The sequence below is a fragment of the Sinohyriopsis cumingii genome, chromosome 9 (genome assembly GCF_028554795.1).
Source record: "Sinohyriopsis cumingii isolate HCF-2022 chromosome 9, ASM2855479v2, whole genome shotgun sequence".
Lineage (NCBI taxonomy): Eukaryota > Metazoa > Mollusca > Bivalvia > Unionida > Unionidae > Sinohyriopsis > Sinohyriopsis cumingii.
Window position 1 is genome coordinate 59042262 of NC_142969.1, and position 27371 is coordinate 59069632.

Genomic DNA, 27371 nt, shown 5'->3' on the forward strand with positions numbered 1-27371 from the left:
TATTAAAGTAGACAATAATCTTAAGTACTTGAAGTATATTCAGTCTTTAAAAAATCCCAAACATTTTAACATTATAAAAATATTAACAGAATACTGTTTCTCTGACAACAATTGTAACTGCATTTGTTGGTAAATCTAACGAAGATTTCTAATGGTCAGAACGTAATCACGTGAGCAGACTGAACTGCGTTTATCTACATCTATTAATAGAGTTACCTGCAAAGTAACTGATGCAAACAATGAAAGAAAAGGCAGCACACTTCATGCCTTCAATACGAAATAAGAATATTATTTTTTCTGACAATAGAATAACTTGATTTTGAGAGAACCAAATACCAAATCTTTGTAAAATATTTTCCTGAGAAAATCATCCTTTCCACGCCATATTTGATATTACCCTGTTTAAAAATGTTGCACGTACGCTAGGTCAAGGTCAGTTGTCTTGCATGTATTCTCCATGCAACTGTTGTATCCGAAACTGAAATTTTCATCTCTAAATTTGCAGTTAGATAAATCTCCTACATGGAGACACTGAATGTAATGACCCATCAATATCTGATTTGCCAACTGAGTGGACGAACTGGGTTATCAAGCATTTCAAATGAACAGTTAACGTTAGTCATTACCAGCTGAAAGCAGGATATCACAAACTGAAACGATCTAAATCTCTCAAAGGGGAAAGGTGACCAGTAACATAAATAATTTAAATGTAGCGTAATATCTTTTATGTAGACTCCTATCTCAGAGCTGTGAAACTGAAAATCTACCAAGAAAAGACTGGGACTAAAACACTTCCACTGGGGCTCGTTAACATGAAATTAAAACGATAGGTAAATGGATATACGGATTCAGGATGGATGGAGTCCAAAGGCTAACACCATAACACTTGGATCCCTAGTGATAAAACATACGGCCATATCCTTATACTTACACTTATACTTACATTGTGGGGGATGGGAGGCAGATCAAACCACTCCAAATAATGAGAGAGAGAGAGAGAGAGAGAGAGAGAGAGAGAGAGAGAGAACAAAAACATGTCATATATTAGTGGCTGCTGTATTACAAAGATAGGGCCACAATTGTGTACGCATGATTTTGTGTAATCAGACCGGCTGTCCTCACAAAGAATATACAATTAGCCTATAACCAGCGGAGACGACACGGATATGTAGTCGTGCTGTATAATATTTCTGCTGAAGGTGAAAGGACAGTAATTTACTCTTAGTCACTAAAAATCAGTCAAGGTCGAGGAAGATACCAGCTAAATTTAAACATGGGATTGGAGCAGTTAAAGGTAAATGACGCACAAACTTTCTATCCTTTTCAGAAGTACATCAAGTCTATGACGTAAAACAAGGGTTCTGGAGGTCTCCGCCTAAAAAACGGTTAAAACGTTTGAACCACTGACTCAAGTCATATAAGTCGCACGCTTTGTATGCCCTTAAGCTGACACCTCTGTATACATCCCAGACTTACTTCCATGCATTGTTCACACCGAATGTCATCTATTTCCTTCACAAATCTTTTTTTTTTTTTAAATTCATGTACAACCAGTCCATCAGCCATGATGCATAGATTACCCGAATTAGTGGTAATATTGCAATTGGTGACACCGGAGTTTATATAGTATGCAGTCACCATACAAATGGACCACTCTTTTAACAAATGCTCACAATATGCACATGTACGCTCCCTCAGAACTAACTCATACACTAGATTTTGAGCATCATCGGGCCCTCTGTGTGACGTCTTATAACCACATTAGCAAACCCCTATTAAAGTGTAAAGCTGACTACCATTTTCGATTGTTGTCATCTTCGACAAAAGTCTTTCTTTAAATATTTTTATTTTTAGTGACCACTTGCTGCTGCTCCAAAAACTATAACCTGAATAAGTTAAAAGTTGACTGATTCAATTACGACTTATTGTTGTAGTTATTATTATTATTATCATTGTTATTATTATTATTATTATTATTATTAGTAGTAGTAGTAGTAGTAGTAGTAGTAGAAGTTGCAGTATTAGTAGTAGTATCAGATGAATTTAGAATTTGTTGTACTGAAAAAGGGGATGCTATGGCGAGGACCGTACATCCCACAATGGTTCTGTGTGTGTGTGAGAGAGAGAGAGAGAGAGAATGTTTAGTAAATTCCATTATTACCATCAGCGCTTGTTACATCACATTTATTTCAAATAATATCCTTAGAATATTTAATCAAGTCATAGTATTTGTATTGTTTATGGTTTGTATTCAATACAATAAACGCTATGTGTGCAACTGCCTTGTTTACACATTTCTGGTTTTCCCTCCAAATGGAGTATAACTAATAAATTCCCCCATTTGAATGGGCTTTACTGAAATCTGTCATTCAGATAACACAACTGTCACTAAACTGAGCTGGCGACATCAATTATAACTTCATAGCCAGGATCAATTCTAAATCATAGCCAGGATCAATTCTAAATCATAGCCAGGATCAATCTAACATGATAGCCAGGATCAAAGTCTGAAAGTAAAAAAATGGTATGCAAGTTCTGGACCACTTAGTAATACAGATTAAATAGCATTGATTGCCCACAATTGATAGGAGACTATGCCCGATTTATGTGTTGAATAACCGTTAATTCAATGATAAATGATTGACATGTAGCCTATTGTTATGATTCAACAACAAAAATCTAAACACATCATCCCGTGTGAAGCGTATAATATCACTAATAATCAAAATTAAAATTATAAATAGACAAGGCAAAATCGGTGTATATTGAACAGTTTTAATAAAAGTCATTAAATCTATACTTTATTAATTAATCTATTTCATAGCTAACTACGTTCCTGTGATACTTGTAATGGGTTCCAAGCAAATTTAAGAATTTGGTCTAATATTTCCCCATTATTTAAATTCAGCCACATTACGCTGCCTCAATGTATCCTGAGTTAGAACTCCATATCTTTATAAAAGCTACACATTACAATGGTATAAAGGAATTCACCCAGTGCTCAAATGCCACACAAACAACCATAACGTAAGTAACTAGTTATCACAAATTCAGAAAAAAGTCACTAAATCACCTCGAACTTGTGCATAACTAATTGTACAAATAAAAGTTAACTTTCCATGTACGTGGCTTGTTCGACATACCATATGTTCCACTGTAGAAAAGCACATTAATATATACATTATAACATGTCATAGTCACGACACTAAGCATGGTGTGCTATACTAAGTTGGGCTATTAATGACAATCGTAACATCAAACATAAATGAACTAAGTACGTTTTTCATACGTATGCAACTGTTCACATAAATTACCTAATCATTTTGTAAATTTGTTTCAATTTGTCTTTTTCTTAATTTGAACCACACATTTGTTTTGCCGGAAATGACTTTTCCATAATTGCAATAGTTCTCATACTTACAAGCAGATTCAATATATATTCTATTTTCGCACGCATATGAGGTTGATTTAGGGTCAGTAGCTGATGGCAAGTTTAAGATAAGTAGCTAATGGCAGATGTAAGGATACAATCAAACTTTATGGAGATAAAAGAATTTAGCATGTCCCAATTCCTGCGTTCACGAAAAGAAAGCTTCGGATTGAGAGAGAGAGAGAGAGAGAGAGAGAGCGTTCTCACCTAACAGGTCAGTCTGTCTATTCTACCAATATTAACGGTCTTTGTGCCAACCTGATTTCCGTTCTGATCAACGCAATAGCACATAGAGCCCGTGCATTGGACTGGTGCGTAGTTTCCGTTTGGAGCACAGCGGAAACTCTTTCCAAGCAAACCGGTTTTCTTGTGTTCATACTCATCTCTGGCACACTCTTGAAAATAAATAACTAAAATTATTAAAGAAAGAAAGAAATGAAAGAAAGAAAGAAATGATATGTAAGTAGACAAGCAAGAACAAATACCTCGAGTCCCGAGTCGTGCAGGCAATATGCTACGGAAAGGATTTTGGAATATGGGTAATAATCAAAGACCGAACAGCTAAGCATATATTCAGCTTATACGTTGCAGGGGTGGAATCGGAGGCCAGTAGTGAAGTGGGATACCCTAGTGACAAGGGGACTTTAATGTTAAAATAGGGGGTTGTACCCTGGCGACAATGGAAAATTTAACATAGGAGAAAAAAGTTTGTACCCTGGCGACAATGGGAATTTAACATGGGGAATAAATCGTGGGACTGTTGAGCGACCATGGTAATTTAACATGGGGGAATATATTTTGGGACTGTTGAGCGACAAAGGGAAATGGAACAGGGTCGGGACCCTATTTTAATACGGTCCCGACCTGATGGGTCTATGGAAATGGAACAGGCGAAAATTGAAACAGGGAGGGGTCTCTATTTTTTTTTTTTTAAATAAAAAAAATAAAAAGGGGTAGGCAATTGAAAGTCAAGGTCTTTTCGAGATATTGGAGTGGCCCTGAAAAGGGCCTTAGGTTTCTTCTTCTTCTAACTCTTCCACTTCTTCAACCATCTTCTAACATTTGCCACTATTCCTGTCTTCTTCTTCTTTATTTCTGACTCAGGCATCTAGTCAGGATGACCTATCGCTCGGAATTTCTCCTGTATTCTTATCCAGTTATTGTTGAGTTTCTCAAAGCTTTCTTTTCTCTTTCTATTTTCTTCTTCTTTTCTTTCCTTAGACCACTTTTCTTTAATGTTCTTTACCTCTTCCGTCAGCACTTTCCTCATTACTTCTTCCGTTTTTGTCAACTGGTCGAACCCCCATTTTACGTATCGCCACTCCATCCAATACAATACTTTTTCTAGGAAGCACCTGACTTGGATGACATGGTTCAGTGCTTCCTTCAAACTTCCCACTCTGACATAAGGTGGGTTAGTAAATCCTCTTGACTTGCTGACTTCTTCTTCTATCATCCCTGCGATGAGATCTCTGGCTACCTTTAGTCCTTTGACTTGAATAGTTAACAAGTCTTGCCTATTTCCATCACTCCATTCCTATTCATTCTTCCTACAACATATTCAACATCCATTATCCAGAAATAGATATCTCTTAATAGATTGAATAATTTTGTCACCTCCATCTTCTTTGTTTATTCCGTGGAATGGTCTGAACGAATGAATATTGAATTATAGACGCTTACGTACTAGTACTTTTGCGTCTTGTTAATGCCTGATGACCAGGCTATTTATTTGATCGGGTTTGTAGGAATGGTGCCACTACATCGCCGTGTTTATATGCGATGACCGCATTACTTAATTACAATGTCTGTCCGTGGCAAGGGAGGGAAGGCATGAGTCCAGGAGGAGCCCGACGTCACAGGTCCATGTAGTTAGAAACGCCAAAGCCTATTGTTCAAATCGAGTCCAGTTGTACTAATGGACGTTAAATATATCAATGTCGTGTTAGCCACTGTAATTATCCTGATCTTGATAGTTGTTAGATTTGTTTATGTTAACCTATAGCAGTTTTCTTTTCTTTTGTTTATGTACAGAGTGTACTTTTGTGTATGTATATAAAAAAATAAATGATGCCAATCAATTAGGTGTTTGTCACCCGTTACTTTCAGTTCTTGTATTGTAATTTTTAAGTTTTGAATTTTGATGGCGGTGTCCAAAAATGATCATATTGAATTAGGGCCAAAAAAAATTTGTTATGTTTGAAGAGCCCTCTAATAGCCAATGTGAGAGCTTCTTTTGAGGCAATTGACCGATGTCTGTGTCTTCTTTCTGTCATCGTTGTTGTGGGTTGCTGATCTTTTCTTGTTGGAGTCCCCTTCTGCTCAACTGCCACACACCATTATCTTAATTATCATTGTGCCTCAAACTCTAATATAATAATAATATTTTTTTTTTTTAATAGTTAAAATTGTCAGCACTTGGTCTGAAAAAGTCCTGTGCTCCCTGTGTAGTGTGTTATTAATGATAAGTTTTGTTGTGACTTTAGTTTAGTTCCGCCTTGTGCGGAGGGTCCTGATGACTGGGCTTATGTCACCTTATATATCTAAATTTAGGGAGTTAATGTATTCTGTTCTTGTTGTCAGACCTTAGATGTTATAGTTAGAATATAGACATGCAAAGTTGGAAGGTAGAGAAGGGAAGATTGGTACATGCATGTATTTTAATAATTTTATGGGTGCAGGCACCTTTGCTGAATACTCAGGTCCGGGTGGACTTATCAAAGGTGCCTGTCTCCCCATTTTCTTAAAGATAGTTTTTTTTTTCCCTTTCCCTTTTCGTTAGTTTATTTTACTTTATTTTTAGTTTTTATTTTTAAAATTGCTATTTTATTTTATTTAATAATTTTTTTTTGGTAAAGATTTGTATTGTTTTTAAAGTTAGTTATACTTCTTTTTTATATATCGAGTATGGAGGCACCTTTGCTGAATAATCAGGTCCTGGGGACTTCTCAAAGGTGCCTGTTCTCGTTATTGATGTGTGTTTGGTAGCCTGTATTTTGTGTTATCCTGTTTATATTTTTTTACCTTGAGTGTGTTTTTCAGCTAGCAATTAATGCTCTCAACTCATTGGGTTATATCTTGGTCTGAACGACGAATACTGTGGGTTCTTATAGTTAAAGCGCGGACGTGAAGGAAACATCCCCCTAAGACCCAAAACTTATATTACCTAGATCATGACCAAACAACGCGCGGACGTGAAGGAAAACATCCCCTACTTTTCTCATTTCATATTATCTACTATCCACACACGCGAAGCAGCAATAAACAAACCCCAAAATCTACTATCCACACACGCAAAGCATTAAAATGAAACCCAAATCGACTTTCCACACAAACCAACTTAAGCGCTTACAAAACCCAATAATCTACTATCCACACAAACATACGTGAATGCTTACGAACACTAACACATACACTCACACTAGGAAAAAAAAAGAGTTAGTGTTTATATTCACACTACTCTACATACACACATTGGCAAATCGATTACTATTTCTTTTCTAAAGGTTTGGGTAGCCCTGAAAAGGGCTGTTTGTTTTGAACTCCAGGGCACCTGGTTAATGATGGCACCTTCCAGGCCTGGCACCACACACACATGTTCTACTCCAGTCTCCTTTTACTTTTTTTGTTGGGAGTGCAGAGGCGGAATAAGTGGCTTCAGAATCCCAATCTTCTGTCTCTGGGATTCTGAAATTTCCTCTCTCCTTTTCCTCCTCTTCTTTTTTTCTTCTTTCCTCCTCTTTCATCCTCCCCTCTTCGACGATGGCCTCCGCGGCCAGTTCATTTAGTATGCGCCTGGCATATTCCAGGTGCATCTGGAGTTCTAGAAGTTTCACAATCCTTGTGTTCATTGTCTTGCTGTTAACAGGTCGACGATGGGTAGCCCAACTGACGATTAGTTTTCAATTTATACTAAAAGCGCGGACGTGAAGGAAAACATCCTCCAAAACAAAACTTATATTACCTAGATCATGACCAAACAACGCGCGGACGTAAAAGAAACACTCACTTTTTACTACCCATTACTAATTTAAAACTTTTCATTTTGAAAAAATAATATACTATCCACATACGTAAAGCAGCCAAATCAAACCCAAATCTACTATCCCCACACTTCAAACAACAAAAAAAAAAACATTATCATCATCTACTATCCACACAAGCGTACGTAAGCGCTTGCAATCACACACACACACACACACATTTTTTAACTAAGAAAAACAATTCATGTGCTTATACACGCACTTCTATTTTTTAACTTATTATAGGCAATCGATTGTTATTTCTTTTCTAGAGATTGGGGTAGCCCTGAAAAGGGCTGTTTTTTTGTGTACGAAGTTGAAGCTAGGGTGATCTTTTATATTCTAAGAATGCGACATCCTCTGACGATAGACTTTCTGACGATAGGTCTGCTTGTTCGGAAAGAGAAGAAGAACTCTTTGGTGTCGATACGACAATCGACAAAGCCTCTGTCAGCTTCAGGTTGCTGCTGCTGTTGTTGTTGTTACTGTTGCTGCTCTCTCTGTTGTTTCTGAAGTCTGTACTTCTCTGTCCATTCTTCTTTCTCCCTGTTCATTTCTTCTCTGAAGAGCTCTTCTATCAGGTCTTCAGTGACTTTTAACATTCTTACATTCTCTATCTCTTCTGGCTTCGATATCAGACTGTGTCTGACCCTATGCAAATTCACGTAGGCTTCGTTTAGCTTAGCTAGTCTGGAGCACATCTTCGTAGGAGGATGAGTCGACAATGGATGGTTAGACTGGAGGCTACCCCGGCTTTAAAGTCAAAGCGCGGACGTGAAGGAAAACATCCCTACACGGTTTTCGAGCTGGAACGTTCAATGAGTGTCATGAGAGGGATAGTAAGAAGTCAAAGAACATGAATCAACATTCCTATAGCAAAACAAAAGACAAAGGCATTTGTTCTTCAAAACAACATTTTGTATTAAATATCACTTAACACTAACAAACAACTCTAACATTTTTAACAATAATCCAACAATATAACATCAAACATTTTTTTTTCAAATGACAAACATTTTTTTCAACTAACACATTATTTTGGACAGGGCTGACAACGTTGTGAATGAAATTGTGATTTCCACTGTTGGAAGTCATTAGGCCATTGATGGACACTACGTTTCCTAGCTTGAGACAAAAGATAAGCATAATGGTGACAAAACCATTTATCTACTTTCACATCGTTTCTAGAAGAAGAACGAGGATCAAAATGAGTCACTAAATGTTCTAAGGAATAGCCCAGGCTGCGATGATACAGAAAATACACACAATATTGTCCACACACCAAGGAATCTGTGCCTTGCAATTTCACATTATTGAATCGGGTGGTCTGAGCATTTCTTCTCATAAAGTCAATGATATCGTCTTCCAAAGGGGGCAATCCATACGAATCGAAATATTCCACACATCCTTCTTGAGGAAAGTAGACGGCTACCCAGTGGGTTCCTGGGAGATGACTGTCTTCCGTGTTGATCACATAAGCTTGATGGTCTTGAGGTTTGCGATGAGGGAGTTCATCTTTAGCACAGACGACAGGATTCCAAGAAGCAGTGTAAGAACTGTGGTTCAAAATGGTTCAAAAGGTAATAAAGTTCCCAGGTATCCATTTATTTGTGTGGTTTTCTTCTTCACAGGTAATGATAAGTGATCAATTCGATCCTGACTTTTTGCTTGAAAATGTCTGACAAGTAAAAGGCGTTTAGATCCGACTTCTTACTCTGGTCAAAGAGAGATTCGATGCGACGGCACTCCAGAGACGTTAATGGAGGAGAAGAATGTTTATCCAAGCCTTTATACCACTCATTCAACACAAATTCTATCTCGATGTGACCCCAAGCTTTGTCCAGATATTCGTCCAATTTTTCTTCTTGACTCAACATCAGACCTTTGTCGTGTTGAATTTGACTGCGATGATCGTTGTGACATCCATAGCACTCTTCCTTGATAAATTCTTTCATTATATCTGCCAGGACTGTAGCAAAACAGGAGACTAAATGGGCTTCTTGTTCTGGCCATCTTGACTTCATCATGATAACTTCTTCGTCTTGGAATTCTTATTCTTCTTCTTCTTCTTCGTCTTCTTCTTCTTCTTCCACGGTCTCCTCACATTCCATCTTCAAAGTTTCTCCACTAGGTAAAGAGAGATAACAGTCTTCCATGGCTTCTAGTAATCTAGAATGACTTCTCTCAAACTGTTGATTTCTATGGTATTATCAAATTCTGCATACAGGATGACGTTCACCGTTACGGTAGGGGCTGGGTGTGCAAACTGAATTTCCACTCGAATCTGGCCTGATTTTATAGGGTGGAAATGACCCTAGTCGCTGCCTTGGTCTGGAGTGAAATCAAAAACCCACAAAGCATAGCCTCCTGCATAATCTTCTTACGTAATACCGTGACTGGTGTTGGTTCCTAACTGTCCGGTGGCTTCGTACAAGGACAAGTACGTCCTCAAGTAATTCTTCTTGTCAAAGTCGGGTTCGAAAGGTCGGGTACACAAGGTCTTGCCATCGCGAATGACTTCGATTTTCTTCACGTTGACGTGTTGAAACTCAAAAGGGTTTTCTTCGGAGGCTCCATTGAAGGCTGAATTCTCAACCATACCAAGGATTAAACGCTTGGGTAAGTGTCCTTGGAACAGATGATCTTCGATCATGGATCGCTGTCCAGCAGGAATGGTGAAGGTTTTCACTTCCACACGACGTATCGGATACTTGGCGGTCGTTCTGCTCAACGTGTGACTGATGTCGTTTCCCACTTTAGGCAACACTTCCACGCGTCGTACGTAGAGCCTGGCTTCCTCGATGACAGTTTTGCAATTGGCAGCAGCAGCATTAGTCAACAAATGGAAAGTGGCACTGCTGCGATTGAGTCTCAGGCGGACATCCAATACGTTCAGCAAATACTTCTCTTGCAACCACATGTCCAAATGCAAGCGATCCATCAGTTCTACACTACGGCTTCCAGCAATTTTCTCTTTTCGCTCTTTAAACCTCACATTGTTTTCATCTAGAATTGTAAACTTGTTTCGTGTGTCAGGTTTCCATATCACACAACATCTAAATGGGTGTTCTTGGCTTCTTTTCCGTACGTCAAGAGATTTTCCAGGTACGCTCGGTAAGGGTAAGTATCCATGCTGCTACTGACTAGTTTGTTATTCAAGTACAAGTCCACTGAGCTGAACAAGAAATGCATGAAATTGTTGACGGGAGCTAGTACCTCATCGCTATCTAATTCCGTATTGTCGTGATCTACAACTTTGACTTTCAGGTACAAGTAACTGCTATTCAGATCGATGTAATCTTCGGGCTGTCCTTTGATTTCAAACTCGATGGGAGCTGAGGCTGTCAAAGAGAAGACGGGGTGAAATTCCACCCACTAGGATTCTTCCATGGTCATCATGGTGGGGGGCATGGCAAACAGATCCAGTTCCGACTTGGAACAAGCGTAAGACTCTCCGTGCACATTTTTTTCTATTTCTCAATAATCGAAAACGTCTAGGTCTCGAACGGTTCTTCATTTCTTTGTCTTTCTAGCTTTAGAAGTGTAAAGTCTGGTGAAAGGGTGTTTTCTTCGTCGTCTCTTTCTGCCTTGTCCCTGCTAAATGCCTGACTCGGTAGCGTGCAGAGCATTTATAGGTGTTTCTCGTCGGCCCAAAAGGTCTTTGCCCGTTTGCAGCAATACATTTTTACCTGCCCTCAAGAAGGCTTCTTTGGGGTTTTGTTTGTCGATGATGACATTTTGGAGAAATTCTTTGCCTTGCGTCAATGCCGCATCTTTCAAGGCGTGCAATCCGCGTGTCACCATCGGTTTCAAGACTGGGGCCACCGAACGAAAGGCTGATTTCAGTATATCTCCTAAACCGTGTCCTCGTTGTCGAGCAACGCCTCGGTAAACTGGATACATGACTTACGAATCGTGAGAGAACCGTTTTCGAAAATGGAGTTTCACCGTGACTTTTCCTTTGGTGAATGGAATATTTTGTCCCAAATCTCCTTTTATAGCAATGTTGACCGTGCCCAAATGCAACTTGCTGACCGGCAAATAGTGAGGATGTACAAATTCGCGGTGTACGTGATAGGTGTTTCCACCTTCCTGGTCATTGGTTGTGGCGCTATCCACTTTGAAAGGAATGACACGCAGTAACGGTACGGAGGTGTGTCCCACCACGTTGTACTCCACCACATCGGAGTACACAAAGATCAAATTCAGTCCTTGGTTCAGTTCTACAGGGAATCGAAAAAGCTTGTAAAATTCCGTATTGCTGTTGATTCGGTTTAAAATTTGGAGCCACTTTTGTGTCTCCATCTAAAATATCAAACAAGTAGCGATTAAAACTGATGGACATCGTTTGGGTATCCTGAAATTTCATCAGTAACCGACAAGCCACTTTATGGTACTCCAGGGTGACACTTTTTTTTATTCTGCCCAGGGCTTTGCCAAAGGCTAACTCGAACCTGTAAGCAATGGTATCCACCAAATGTTGGCCACTAAAATAAAACCCTGACGGAATTTTCAAGGTGTAGGTACTGAAGAGTGGATTGTTGGATGGTCTTGTGTCCCCTGAAAACCCGATTTCATTCATGGCTTGTTGCAATTGTTCGTTCATGATTTCGACCTCAAAAGTGTTTTGCTTTTCAGTGATGTTTTGAAATTGTGTAGGGTGAATCATTTCTACTAAAGCCAGTTCCCAATGGGCTTCGTGATCTAATTGGATGGCCTGAGGTAATTTGGCCGTGTAACAGCACAACGTGTTCTTGGGAAACACCTCCATGGAACTGTCACTGGGTAAGGTTAAGTAAAATTGGTTTTGGTGACTCATAATTCCAGAGTTCTGTGGCTGTCCGAGGGGTTACTGGACGTCAGAGGAGTGTCTCCGCCCAAAATGGGGTTGTTGTTGTTGTTGGAGTGGTGACTAACACTGGCAATGGACACAAGGTTCCCGTGGTTCCCGCTGGAAGAGAATTTCAGGGAAAGATTGGGAAGCAGGTAACCGATGCAACTGCTTAATAAAATGGTCCACAATTGTTTGTCTCCTTGTTGCAAACTCAGATTGGCAATGGCTGCCCCGATGACACAATACACCACAAAGATTTGGCAGAAAAAGACGATTTGCGTTTTAGGCACACGTTCTCCACACCACACCCACAAGGGTTGTTTCTGTAAATCTTGCAGAGAAGAACTGGGTGAAGGAGTGGTCGGCGTAGCTGCGTCTGTGTGAAAGGGCATGATGGTCACTTCTTTTTATAGTCGATGACTTACGAAGCGTCGATCCAAGAATCAAAACTGGGTGGATATCCTTTCCAACGTACTTTGACTTCTTTGACACGTCGTTTGCCCACTTTACGGGTTCTGCGTTCGAGAATGTTTTCGATGTCGTACACGTCGTCTTCTTTTTTGGTGACACGTTGTAACTCGGGCAAATAAAACATTCCTTTGAGCACTTCTCCGTTCATGTCTTCCCATTTATAGACGGCAGGATGACGGCCATGCACTCGTCCAGTGACACGAAACAATTCGGTAGTCCAGTTAGGTAAGTAACCTTTGTCGAAAGTGCGTTAGGTTTTGCCAATGCGTACCCAATCTCCTACGGCCAACACTCCACTTTTCTTGGGGACAGCCCTCGTCGGGGACGTACCAAACAGGCGCTCAAACACCAGCACTTCGTTCTCGGGAGTCACCTCTTGCGGGGCACGTCCAATGCTTCGATGGTAAGATTGGTTGTACGCTTGCACCAGTTGCGTTAAGATGTCTATGTACTTCAGAGTGTGGTGATGCGTAAAATATTTCCACATGCGTTCTTTCAAAGTGCATTGAAAACGTTCCACGATGCTGGCTTTGGTTTCGGGATTCTCGGTGGTAAAAAAAATGTATGTCACGTTTCTTTAATTCTTTTTGGAAAGCTTGGTTCAGAAATTCGGTGCCTTTGTCCGTTTGCCATCGAAGAGGGTGACAACCGCTTTGTTTCAACACTCGTTGCAGGGCTCGCACTAACTCCCTGCTCGATTTGGAAGTCAAGGGTACGACCCAGGCAAATTTGGAAAAGACGTCAATGACACAAAACGAATATTTGTAACCGCAATTGTAGCTGGCCAAATGAGAGACATCGGCTAAATCGGCTTGCCATTGATGATCTATGCCTTCCACTCGGGTGCGACTTCTGGAAAACTTGCGTCGAATGGGTTTGTGTAAAGTGTAGGTAGCTTGTTCTTGTAACCATTGTTGCACTTGAGGTAAACGGAGACTTTTCAGTCGAGTTTTGGCAGCACGATTTCAATTTTTGAACTCCTGCGTAACCTGCAGGATGGGAGGGATCGTAGTAAATGCTGGCTAACACCTTCTCCATTTTTTTTGTTTCTTAATAAGGCACCCACTCTTCGAGGATGCTACTTTGGGTGGGACGAAAGGGTGGTTTGGAAACGGACTTATGTGTCCGATGGGCTACGGGAGTAGAAGTCGAAGGTAGTGGTGGTGGATGTGGCAATGGAATGGTCTTGGTCTTCTTTTCTTTTTTCACTTCTGGTTTCCCTTCTTTCTTTTTCACTTCTGTCGAAGGAGGAGTGGACATCATCTTTTTAACTCAAGCTTTCATTTCTTCTCGTTGGGGTGTGGGGGACGGGGTCAACAAGCATGCTGCAATCTTACTTGAAATGGGAGCTGCTGACGGTGTTTGAAACACTTCTCGTATCTCTTCTTCCTCAGGTCTTCGTGGGGTAGCATCTCTGGTGACCCCTGGGGATGGTAATAGTGGTGGTGGTGGTAGTGATGATGGTGCTGGACTTTTCATCAAGGTCTTAAAATCTTTCAGAGTGGGTAGAGCTGTTTCGTCTAAAGCTTTTTGGTGAAAGAGTTGCAGTCGTTGCAAGAGGTGACCGTACTTTTGCGATTTTTCTGTTTCGGACAAATCTTGGCGATCCATCAAGGACTGCAATTAGTGTTGTAACTGGGACATCTCGCTCAAATTGGGATTGGGAGGTAAATGCGGGGTGCGTTGTTCTTGCCAACGATGGTATTCCATCCATCGTTTGTAAGGCACTAAAGCTAGTTTTCGTCCTTCCATGAGATGTCAGGGGTCGATTCTGAGATCTTGGGACTTCAGAGGTCCCTTTTATCTTGCTCCCACCAGTCCTCCCAACATATTTCCCAAGACTCCTTTCAGCAATGGGCCTAACAAGAGGGGTAAAATTCCTCCACGTTGGACCAACATCTTCTTCTTTTGACGAATGGGAATTTTCTTTTGAACCATTTAGCGAAGAACGTGACGATGTTTGCCTAAGCATTGTTTCTGGTGTTTGGACAAAGGGATCGTGCCTTTCAAGACGTTCAAACAACATTCGCACACGGTATCGATGACCTCTTTGGAGGCTGTTTGAATGAGTTTTTCTCGTAAGGGTGGAGAAGCTTTGGACAGGACAGATAACATGTCCCCATGTTTGACTAAACGAGGAGGCAGTCCTTTCCTTTTCTTTCCTTGGGTTTTAGAAGAGGGATGTTTTCTGGAGGGTGACATCTTTGAGTCTTCAGCATCAAAAACACTGATACCCCTACTTGGTCACAGGCCTTTTTTATACTGGAACGCGTCACCACTGATTGTCTTTACGTCGTATCAACTTGAGGACAGGCATGACACGTCGTGCAGGGGTACGCAACGGACTAAATCGAGCCAGTTCTTGCTTGGACAAATCCAGTAAATTTTGTAACATGCCCGATCCCTCTTGGACTTTGATTTTGGGAGAAGGTACTTTGTGAGCAGCGGCCACTGCCGCTAAATTGGAGGGCCCTGCCACTGGGGAAGTTCTTGGGGTTATCAACGGAGAAGTTCTTGGTGTGATCAACGTCTCCAAGTACTTTTCAGTTCTTGGTGTCATCAACGGAGAAGTGAATGAACCTGAGGCTACCGGAGACGCGGTCACCGCCGTTACAGGTCGTGGTTTGCGAGTGTAAGGTTGCGTCCTGGCCGAAGTGCCTCTCTTGCGACTAGTTTTCTTCTGGGGACTTTTTCTCTGTTTCTTTTTCTGGGGGCTTTTCTTTTTCCGGGGTGGTGACTGGTAAGAGGAGGGTCCCGCCACTGGAGACGTTCTTGGAGACACGGGTCTCCTTGGGGACTTGGCCTTGACACCGTGGCTCTTTTTCTTCTTCTTGGAGCTTCGTTTGACTTTTTCCTTGGGGAGGACTTTGGGAGCATTAGGATCCCATCTTAAGAGAGAGCGAATGATGACCCCTCCTAGAGTACCGCTCCCTCCAGGTTTCAAAATGATTTGTTTTTTGGTTTGAGTGTCGATGCGGGGATCGGCCAGTTGGGTCAAAGCGACTTTGTTTCGATCAAAAAAGCGTTTGCTTTGATGAGGAATCTGAATGATTCCTTGCAGTAATTGACGTGCTGTCACCGTGAACCATCGTAAGACTTCTTTGAGACTAGCTTCTAAGACACGAGCTCGTATTTGTGGATTTTTTTCTCGACTGATGCCATACAAGGCGCGAATCAATTTGACGGGAAGATGCGACTGAAGGTACGTCATGTTCAAACTGTGTGAGACAGACGAAAAGTGTCTGAGGTTTTTATAGATTTTTTTGTTGGTGAAATTAAGTCGAGGACGGAGACGTGTACAGGACAAGCCCTCCGTCTTGGCACCAGTGGTGAAACAATTGGGTACGAAATCGCAAATCATCGGGGGTCGTAGGTTTCAAATCAACGAGTAAATAGGGGTGTGGAGTTTGAGTGGCATCGTCGTACGCCTGAGTCAGCCAAGGCGTTCCTAACTGTTTGGCTAAGACTTGCACTTGCGATTTATCTCGAGGGCTTTTAAACAAGACCACGTAATGCGCATTGAGGCTGATGGTGCGATGGGCTTTACTTTGTTGAAACAAATTTTGGGTGATGTAAACGACACTGGCATTACGGTGATGCCCTTTGCGCGTGAACCAAAGTTTAATTTCTTCTTCGTCTTCTCCTAACATGTCGTCGAAAATGACCAAATGGGTTTGACGGGAGTCAGAGACGATGCCGCCGTCTTCTTTAGGAATGCCTTCCACAAACACGATGGAATCGCCTTGACTTTCTCGCAAGAGGCTGTACGCCGATTGCCACTCTTTGTAACACCACACGATGCGCTGAGGTGGTCGATCGATCAAATGATGTTTATGTTCGATCAAACGTTTGACGAATTCGGTTTTGCCTGAACCGCTAGGTCCAGCAATGAGCATGTTAAAGGGATGACGAAGATACAAAGTCTCCCAACTGGCACGATCTAAGTGTTCGTCGATGACTTTGACAGTAGAGGAAGAGGGAGCAGAGACAGCAGAGGCAGCCATAGTGTTAGGAATGTCACTTGTGACACGAAAACAAACAAGACAAGAGTTTATATAATTTTTTCAGGACACGTTTATTGAATGTTTTAAACATGAACACGAAAGACAAAAATACATAAAAGCCAAAGGCTTAAGTACAACGATAAAAGGCACATGAAAACCATCAACGTGGAATAGAAACAAGTTTCTGTACAACATGTTTTGGGTAATGTTCTGACCAGTTCAACAGGGGATAAGGTCACACATGTGTCCTCCCGAAAGAGTCTTTCAGGCATGTCCACGATAGTCCTGTTCTGGGTGACGGGTTCTTCTTCTGGCACTGTCACTAACACAGGTTGAAAAGTAACTTTTTTCCTTGAACAACTCTCGTGCATACTGGGCCACTTCTTGGGTCCAAGCCTCAAAACCCCTTTTTTTCCAGTCACGGACATCTGCCCAATGGGGGTGTAAGTCACAAGCTACACACACATCGTCATACACGTCTTCGGTAGCTAAAAGTTGACGAATCTTTTTTTCCCGTAGAGGTCGAGAAGTATCCAGATGAAAACGCAAGGCTTTGAGCAAAATGAGTCTTTCTTGACCATTTAACGTCATTCGGATGGTAAGTATTGTTCATAAAGAGTCCACAAGGAATTCGCTGGTAAACGAAATCCCAGAAAACAAGTCACTAAGACACACACTATGCGTCGACCCAAATTGAATGGATACAGTTCTTGTAATAATTGATGGTAATGATCCACGGTTTGAATATGGTCATTGAGTTCCTTCCACGGAATCTGTTCAGTCACATGTGACATAAGCCGTGGCATGGATTCCTGTTTTTATACTCTCTTTTTTCGGAAGCAATACACGTACATTCTACCCAGACATCTTCGTTCTCCAGTAGGAAATCTAGAATACTGTAACCTACAGTTCAAACTTCGATTAGAAGTTTCCTCTTCCGCTAAGCAGATTCCACGTAATAGACCTTGGTAATCCTTTAATTCGTCTTCCTCAATGCGTTGCTCTAGGTGAATCTCGAAGTAACAAAAATGATGAACATTTCGTTCATTCACTAACTCATTAACAAGGTCTGACCACTGAAACAATTTCTGACGAATCAGTTCTCTTATACCATTCAGGTACCAGTGGTTCAAACACCGGTGACGTAACAGATGCAACTGTTCTTTACGTTTGACTTGTATTTTGACCAGCTCTCGGTAAATGCGTTCTCTCAACTCCACAGGCAAAGCACGAATGTTCTCTTGTAAAGTATCCATGAATAGGTCATACTAAATCCTCTTTTGTCTGACACAAGAAATGTACCGTTTGCACAGACATGGTTTTACTTCAGTGTCGAATTTAAATCGTTTAATCACTAATTTACACATTACAATTCGTTCAGAAGTTTCCTCTTTCACTAAGTTGACATTGTGTAAAAGATGTTGGTAATTCGTTAACTCTTCCTCTGGAATTCGATGCAGTACGTTTACAATGTAGTAGATAGAATCATCAATAGTAAACCAATCCTTTTTAAAACCAGGGGGTCGTTGATCAATGTCTGTCCAATGGAACACTTTCAACTGAATCAGTCCTTGTATAGCATTCAGGTACCAGTGGTTCAAACACCGGTGATGTAACGGATGCAACTGTTCTTTACGTTTCACTTGTATTTCGACCAGCTCTCGGTAAATGAGTTCTCTCAACTCCACAGGCAAACCCAAAATGTTCTCTTGTAAAGTATCCATAAGTATATACACTGTTTTTGGAATCACTGGGTGGTGGCCAATAGCCTCGTTTGCCTTTGTGACTAATGTAATATCCACTCATAATCAGTCTTCTTATACTTTGGAAAAGAGCATAATTTAAAAACGGTTGAATGACTTTGCGTTTGCGTTTCACTTGAATTTTGACCAGTTCTCGGTAAATCCTTTCTCTCAACTCCACTGGCAAGCCACAAATGTTCTCTAGCAAAGCATCCATGAATAGGTCAGTCAGTACAATTCACGATCTTCTCCTAGAGTAAAAGTAATCCACATAGTGAGTAATTTCTGACCACTGCCACTCAGGGTAACGTCCAAGAATCTCATTGAACTCTTTTGATGTAAACGGTCTAGAGTGATATAATAGGTTGAATGCACACTTGACCCAGAGAAATCTAACGCACTGGTTGACTCTTCTCACTTTCCTCTTGTGAATTTCTCGGCACAAAAGTTCTACAGTTACCCATTGAGATTTCACTCTGGCAAGTCCCTGCCAAACTTCCTTGTAAATCTTCTCTTGCAGTTCTTTAGGTAATGATTCAATATCGTTTTTGAAATGGAGTTTAAATACTGGTCTCGGGGATGTCCAACATTTGACTCCTAACCAGTCTGGTTTCTTCTTCAGCGACATGGTAAGTTACTTCAATGTCTCGGTCCCATTAAGGGTAAGTAATGACAATTCGGTGACCATCGAGCATGTTCTAGGTAGGCCGAATCTTGTGGTTCCCAGTGGTGAAGTGACATACCGCAACTGAAGCACTTGACTTTATCCCCTTCTCCCAAGTAGAAAAATCCGGCTCTGGCTAGTTCTTCGGGGGTCGGTCCTCCCAGATACTTAGGTCATTTTCCTTTGAACGATTGAAGACGATTTTCAAAGTCGCAGTATTCCGACAAATGCACAGGAAACGAATATTCGTCTTTCACAGGTTCGTTTCGATGAGGGTTGGGTGACATGGACAGGAGTTTGCTCAGGGCTGGATGACATCCGTAGGGAGGTAAACGTGAAGGTGGACATCCACCTTTAAAACGAAACGCAGTAAAGTGTCCAAGAGGACAAGCGGCATCGCTTTCGCATCCCTCAGGTTTGACACGCACAGCATCACTTTCCATGATAGGGGTAGTGAGAACAAAGTTCCCATGATGCTTTACGGCATCGCTAAGGTCACAGCGTACAGCATCGTTCCCATCGCAAGGCTCACAATCACATTCCACTTCAGAAGCCCCAAACTTGAATTGTGCCTGTCTGAACTTGTTTTGCGTTTCTCTGAAAGTATTTATCTTGTTCGCTTGGTCTTGGTAGTCACAATGAACTATCGATCTTGCCTAGGGTTCCTTTTTATATACAGACCAATACCGACGTGTCCATACGGTAAGGTGAAATGATTGGGAAGTCGCACTCGCTTCTGGTACACGATTTGGTAGACGTTTTCCAGGGATCGACTGACGATTTGTTGAGTGAGTAAACGTACAATCTTGTTCGGTTGGTGAGTGGTCACTTTAAAGTGTTCATCTTCTCTAGACTGCAAAGCTTCTTTCAGCACGCCAAAGTTCACCACTCGACTGGTACGATAATTCAGAGTCAGTCCTTTCACTTTACACTTCGTGTGCACTTCTCCTTGTTTGTCCCGGTATTCGTAGCCGTAAGTTTTAGGACCGCCACTGGCGAAACTTAGAATCTTGTCGTCGGGGTGCTCGTCTGTCCAGGCTCCTAAACGGTCTCCTTCGATGTCAGGGTGCTGTTGACTCGGGTGATGGATGTAAATGCAACTGTCCGTGTCAAAGTACAGGACACGTTCTCCTAACAGTTCTAAAGCTTCGTACAATTTTAAGCGAGCATGAGCTGTCACGTAAGCCGCAATGATGACATTTCCAAAGGGGTCGTCTTGTACAAAGTCCAGATCTTCTTCGTAATTGACCAAGATAAAATTCTCGCGAACGACGTCCACGTGTTTCATGAATTTGGTTTTGTCGTGAATCATCTGGAAATAGCGGGAAGGCTCGGTCAAATATTCCGTCTTGGGTAAACACGGTCGTTGTGCCATTTTGCCCCACAAGCAATTTAACATCACTTTGGCAAACGATCGCCTGCCTTCGTTTTTCTCGATGTGATCTAAAGAGATACCTTCTTGTGCCCGGTATTTCTCTTTGAATTGTATTTGGTCTTCGGCAGTGTGACACCAGGAAGGAAGGCCGCTGGCTTCTTGCTTCAGTTTCAAAAAGGCATCCACGTAGTCTGCGAAAATGCCTTTCTGAGTGGGGTCACCCTTGTGGTATTGTTGTGTCTTGGGAAAGTGACAAATTTCCTACACTTCTAACAGCTGATATCCCATGTCCAGAGCTTTGAACAATTCTACGCTGACCCACGTCCCCGTCAAGGCCCGTTCTTCCTCGGTGTGATGACAAGGTTGATCTTGGTTGCACGTTTCGGCACAAGTACGGCACAAAGGAAACATCAGTTTGCCTTGGCAATGGTGAGGTAACACGGGATGGTACAAGTCCGTGGGAGGCAAAACTTTGCACTTGATCAAGCCTTCGTATTGTCGAATGTTTTTCAGGTCGATGTGTTCGGTGAACAATTGTGGGTGCCCTGCAGGAAAGCGACAATATTTGCACACGTAGGGATACAGCGAACACACGTCCAAGTATTTGATTTCTTCTCCTTTCTCTTAGTCGGCTTGGTACAGCAAACAGGTGGCATTGGTCCTTTCTCCGTACAAACTATCCCTCGGGTTCAGGGGGTCCCTGAACTGGTAACTTTCCACGACACGTTTAAATTCGGGATCGGTTTTCAAACGGTGATCGTATTCGTGTTCCCACATTTCAACCACTTGGTATCCTTGCTGTTCTAACTTTAGGCGTCGCTGACAAGTGTCCTGGTACAAGTCTTCCATGGTTCGTTGTAAAAACTGATTTTTAGTGTCGCGGCCAGGGTAACAGACGGGACATCCGTGAAATAAGCAACCGTTAAACTCGTACACGATCTTGGGGTTTTCTAAGTCCCAGCCGTCGACCGAATGCGTTCCGATGGTCTTTTCACCTCCTCCGTTGCGCGCATGTTGAATCCATTTGTCTTCCTTGTTACACAAGTAATGTAACCAGCGTAGGGCTTTGACCGAGTATTGACGTTTTACATAGTTGGTCGTTTGAGGAATGATGACAGCGACGGTATTTTCAGGCATGAGTCGTTGCCGGTACACTAAGGAACACGCTTTGGCAATGGTGCAAGCTTCTTTCAAAGGATCGACCCCTCCGTGTTCCATGAACAGTTCTCGAAATTTTCCACAGCAACGCCGTAAAATGTCCACGTCGGAACGACAATACTTTAGCATTTCTTCCTGAAAGTGGAAGGGGTTTGAGGTGTGAGACTGGTACCAAGCGTAGAAAGCTTCTCGTTGTTCGGTACGCATGTTGTCGGGGTCTTAATAGTGAGTCTCAGGCAAATGGTGTAGAACGGCAGTTTGATTGGCTTCCGTATTGAAAAAGTGTGGAAAATACCCTTTAGCCATTTCTGTCATTCCAAACGTTTTAGGCATTCGACTCAAAGGCATGCCCAAGTAACTCATCGAATCTTTAAACTGTACTTGTCCCACTTGCATGAAAATGATTTTGGCTCCGTTCAAAGTGACTTTAGGACGCTCGGTACCATGTTCCGTATAGTATCTCAAAAGAAACTGTCCATCGTATCCGGAGAAATTGTGAGCCATCACCGTGGCATGGCAATGACAATCTCCGTAACGTTCGATGTCCTCTTTACTCCACGTCTTGTCGATGGGGTCTAAGACCCATTGTGCGAAATCGGCTAGCGTGTTCGGTCCCCGAAAGATTTTTTCACGCCCTCCAGGAATCTTGCTGCAGTGAGGGCAATGACTGAAGATAGGTTCTTGAATGCACTTCTCGCACGCTCGATGAGCCACGCAGAAATTAGGAATGTGAATACCGATCTCTTTTATGCATTCGAAATCGAAAACGATGAAATTGCCTTTCTTCTTCTTCTTGTGACCATCATCTTTCTCTTGTTGGGGTTGGTATTTTTGCATGCAGCATTGGTGTTCCAAATCCACGATTCGGTGACAAATGTGACATCTTTTCTTTCCTCGACATACGTGTGCCTTGGCATTATTGGTAAGTATGCCTTGTCCACACGTAGGGCACAATCTCAGCAGTTGACAAGCACATTTCTTCTGTGAACCTTGCGTCTTCAAATGTTGTTGGTAACATGCTGGACTGACAAAAGTGCGCAGACAAGTAGAGCAATGCACTCGTTCTTGTCCTTCGCTTAGACAGGGTGGAGAGGCCAAACATGCTGAGCATTTCAATCCACAATGTTTGTGTTGCTCTCGATTATTATAACCAGTCACATTTAACAGTAATAACCGTATCCCAGGAATGCGGTGATACTGGTAATGGTATCGAAATGGTCATCGTGATGATAGAGGTGAATGTATTTTCCATCTTTAAAGTCTTGGCCTCGAAACAACAGAGGCCCACGCACTTCTTGAGGGTGCACTTTCAAGGTGTAGCGTGGAGCTAAGACATCTTGCAATGTTTGCATTTCAGGAATGCCACAGGGTGTGTCTTTGGACAGGCCAGCTTGTTGTAACAGGAGTTCTGCTTCACTTCGTTGTTTGGCTCGTTCGGATTGTTGAATAGTTTTCCAGGCTCTTTTCCATTCTGCCGTGTCGTTCTTGTTGGCATAGGTTCGTCCCACCACAATAGCCCTGGCTAAACACATCTGGTCCAGAGGGTTGTGAATTTGGACGAGGCTACGCTTAATGCTGCGAAGGTCGTTCATCAATAGGACGTTTTTGCGTCCGGTCCCTTGAGGAGGAGAGACGTGGGTCATAAACGGTGTGGCTTTTCCGTCGGTGATGTCAAACTGGTCGTTGGATTGTTGTACGTGTTGAATTTTGTCCATGACTTTGGAAGGGGTCAATTCTGCAGGGCTACTAAACTCGATCCAAACAGGGGATTTCAAGCCGTCGTGTTGTATGGAAAGTCTCAAGCGATCGTCTTCTTTGGCTTGACATTGTCGCTTGAGTGTGGTGAGCAAAGAATCTCACATCTTGGTGATGAACCCTTCTGCTTTCTCTAACGGTACGTCGGACTTGAAATTTTTAAACTTCACTCTGTACGTGTAAGCCGTGGTTCTAAATTTTCTAGAGGAGCGCTTTTCCGTCTCTCGAATGTCATAGTACTTTTCAGGGTTGACTAAGGGTGGTGAACTTTGTTTAGAGGGTTTAGATTCTGGTTCACTCATGTCCTCTTCAAAATCACTGGCACGAATTTGTGCCAAGACTTCAGCCCTGGTACGAGGCGATAGATCACGTTTCTGCCTCTTACTTTCTTCTTCTTTCTTCTCAAATGAATTGGATCGTTTCATCTTGATAGCAAAACGTCAAATGACTAAAGTTTAAACACCATGGACTAATTTATAGTCATAGCAGACCAGAGTATATAAAGGGTATGTGTCTTGTCCTTTCACTATTCATTTCACTCTCAAACCGAGCACAACGATGGAAGAGACTACCCAGATCGAACGTTTCATCAGAGCTTTGCGAGGGGTCATTAGAAAATTCTCTTCAGACCAGCCGAGGGACTACTCTCCTTCCTTTCGAGATAAAAGTCAAGATACTTGCTATATCTGTCAGAAGAAAGGGCATTGGTCTTCAGATTGTCCAGACCGTCAAAAAAGAAAAAAAGTGGTTAGAAAAGACAAAAGTCAAGATACCTGTTATTATTGTCAAGAAAAAGGACATTGGTCTCCAGATTGCCCATAAAGGAAGCAAGAGGAGTCAGAAGAAGAGAGGGATTCTTCAGAGGAAGAGGAAGAAGAGGAAGAAAACAGACAGGTGAAGAAAAAGAAACAGGAAAAGAAGAAGGGAAGAAAGTGAGGAGGAGGAAGAGGAGGAAAAGACTGTGACGGTGAAAAAATTCAAAAAACAGAGAGAGTGAAAAAAATGAGACAGAAGAAGTGTATGAACTTTTTAAAGTGCTCTGTTGTGAATTGTGAATTGGATTATAAATATTGATAAAAGAATAAATTAGGTATAAAAAGGTAAGTGTCTTCGGGTTTTGATTTTAAAATAAGAACCTACACTCACACACTCATACACACGTACTATAGGGGTAAAATGTTTTTTTTTTTTATAGTTTTCAATGGATGTTCGCAATTGAAAGTCTATCTCTTTTCGATAGACGTGGGTGGCCCTGAAAAGGGCCTTTTTTGGTGTAGGGGTGAGTTCAAGTAATCAACTTTAACTGCCTTAAGCCTTTGCCACGGCCAAGGCCTACTTCTGGACTGCGTACTGTTGATGATGATGATTTGGTTGAAATCACTAAGGGTGGTACGGTAGGCTTAGTCACAGGGTTGTAGTGTTTAGCTCGGGAAGGTCGTATTCTCTTCGGTCGTAATACAGAAGTCTGATACATTTGTTTCAGACTTCTTAACTCCGCTAAAATTACTAACAGCAACGTGACCGTTTGATTTTCACACCCTTGTTTCTTTGCTGCTGCTTCTTCTTCTTCTTGTTTTTTTCTTACCTCTTCTTCTTGCTGCTGTTGCTGTAGGAGAAAAGCTTGTTCCACTTCCTTTTGCTGTTGTATAAATTTCTCCAATTCTTCTTTCTGTCTCTGTCTAAAATTCTCCACGTGCGGTAATGAAGGAGAAGGTGACGAAGGTTCCGGAACAAATTCTTGCGAGGTAAGAAAATCCACAAAATCCCAATTCACCTCTTCTGAAAGTAAGTCCGGGTTCCCTTGAGTGGTCCCCACGGTTGGTGCACCCCAATTTATCGTTTTCTGAGTTTCCGTCATGTTGAAAAAACTGTCGCATGAATTGACTGAGCACAGGCGATAGTGAATCTATATAGACCACGTGACGTCACAGACTGCTCTCTTCGGATTGGATGTGGGCTGACTGAATTTTGTAACGCGTGTTTGGATTGGTCAACGAACTCAATCCGTTTCAATCCTTCCTCTCCCTATAAATAAGTACCGTTTGCTGCATTCCTTCACCTGTTCTCGGCGCCTCAACATGTGGACCGACGTACAATCTTCCACGCTTGTATCATCCATGATGTTCCGGACGGACATACCAATGTTGTCCGATCCAAGTGGGCAGTTGTCCATAGGACCGACACCAGCCAATGGATACGAAGAGTCTATGTGGAGAGGCAAGGATGCCTCAAAAGAGTTTTAGTCTATGGTCCTACAGTTAGGCGAAGCTAAAGGACAAGAAGAAGTCACAGATGCCCTTTATGTTAAGGGTATATTAACATAAACACAAAGGCCCTTTTCAGGGCCACTCCAATATCTCGAAAAGACCTTGACTTTCAATTGCCTACCCCTTTTTATTTTTTTTATTTTTTTAAAAAAAAATAGAGACCCCTCCCTGTTTCAATTTTCGCCTGTTCCATTTCCATAGACCCATCAGGTCGGGACCATATTAAAATAGGGTCCCGACCCTGTTCCATTTCCCCTTGTCGCTCAACAGTCCCAAAATACATTCCCCCATGTTAAATTCCCATTGTCGCTCAACAGTCCCACGATTTATTCCCCATGTTAAATTCCCACTGTCGCCAGGGTACAAACTTTTTCTCCTATGTTAAATTTTCCATTGTCGCCAGGGTACAACCCCCTATTTTAACATTAAAGTCCCTTTGTCGCTAGGGTATCCCACTTCACTACTGAGGCCGCTGGGGGGGGGGGCAGGGGTCGGGATGGGTAGGGAGGGTGTCTTAAACTTAAATGGTTAAAATTATGACGTGCAAACGCATTAAATACAGTACTTTTCGTGGGTATATTCCCATGTGTCTCCATGGGGTTCGGGACGCTCTACATATATTACGCATGTCCAAGAGACTTAAAGGCGTAAGGTGAAGTCGTTTTCATTTTTGTAACATGCAAAACTGCGAGAATGTTGGCATACCTCTATTTTACTTTCGTGTACTGTGGCTGAAATTTCTTTAGATATCGTTGTTGTGAAAACTGTGCATGATCTAAGCATACAGCTTATAAAAATGGCTGCCCCCATGTACTCGAAAAGTCAGCCTGGACTAGTCTAAAGTACACTATCTTTAGTGGTTAATCAAAACGAATGTTAGCAGACTAAACAATATCAGCGTCTGAAAGTGCAATGAATGAATTAGAAAGCACACAAAACGTAGAAAAGAGTTATGGACTTATTTTGTGTAGAATTTGTCTTTGAAATCCAGGAAGAGAAAATGACCAAGGGAAAGCTTGCAGTGTTTTGTCACCCAAATTACACCCATCAGTCATACACCAAAATTAACGTATATAAACAATCGTTTAACAATGCCTAAAATATTCAAGGTCGTTTATTAATAGCCGGGATAACTAGCAAGGAAATCCTGGGAAATCATTTTTCTTTATGACCCTATGCAACATACGTGCACCACCTATGAGATATTTTAATGTAGCAATGTGAAAATACACAAAACTACTTACGTGTTTTGTTCCGAGTCAGCGGAAAGAACGAATGTTTACCTAATCAGTTTTGGCATGCATATGCTTGGTGGTCGGTGAAGAGTTTGTGTTTGTCTGGTCCACTAGGAGGCATAATGTTAGGCCATATAACAAATACATTTTAAAATCTGTGTAACTCCGAACTTGTTACTCCTGTTTTCATGACATTCTCATAACAAATTTTAATTCATTCTGTCAATCAATTGAAATACTGTTCTTACAAAAATTAAAAGAAAAATGATTTGAATATTATTAACTGCGCTAACGAGTGTGTTGATCATTTTCCTAAAAGGTCAAGGAACTTACGGCAATTTACGTTGTCATCTTCCGATCGGTTTACTATGTAACTCCCAATACTGGCACCATTTCTGGTCACACATAAACAGC

The 27371-nt window shown here is 41.8% G+C and overlaps 1 long non-coding RNA gene across 1 annotated transcript; it reads right to left on the reverse strand.

The window, feature by feature from the left end:
• Positions 1 to 2169: 2169 nt before the first annotated feature.
• LOC149791893 (uncharacterized) lies at positions 2170 to 27371 on the reverse strand. The gene is made up of 3 exons (XR_016423433.1): positions 27291 to 27371; positions 3638 to 3825; positions 2170 to 2507 (listed from the first exon to the last, which is right to left on the reverse strand). It is a non-coding gene; the product is annotated as an uncharacterized LOC149791893 (long non-coding RNA).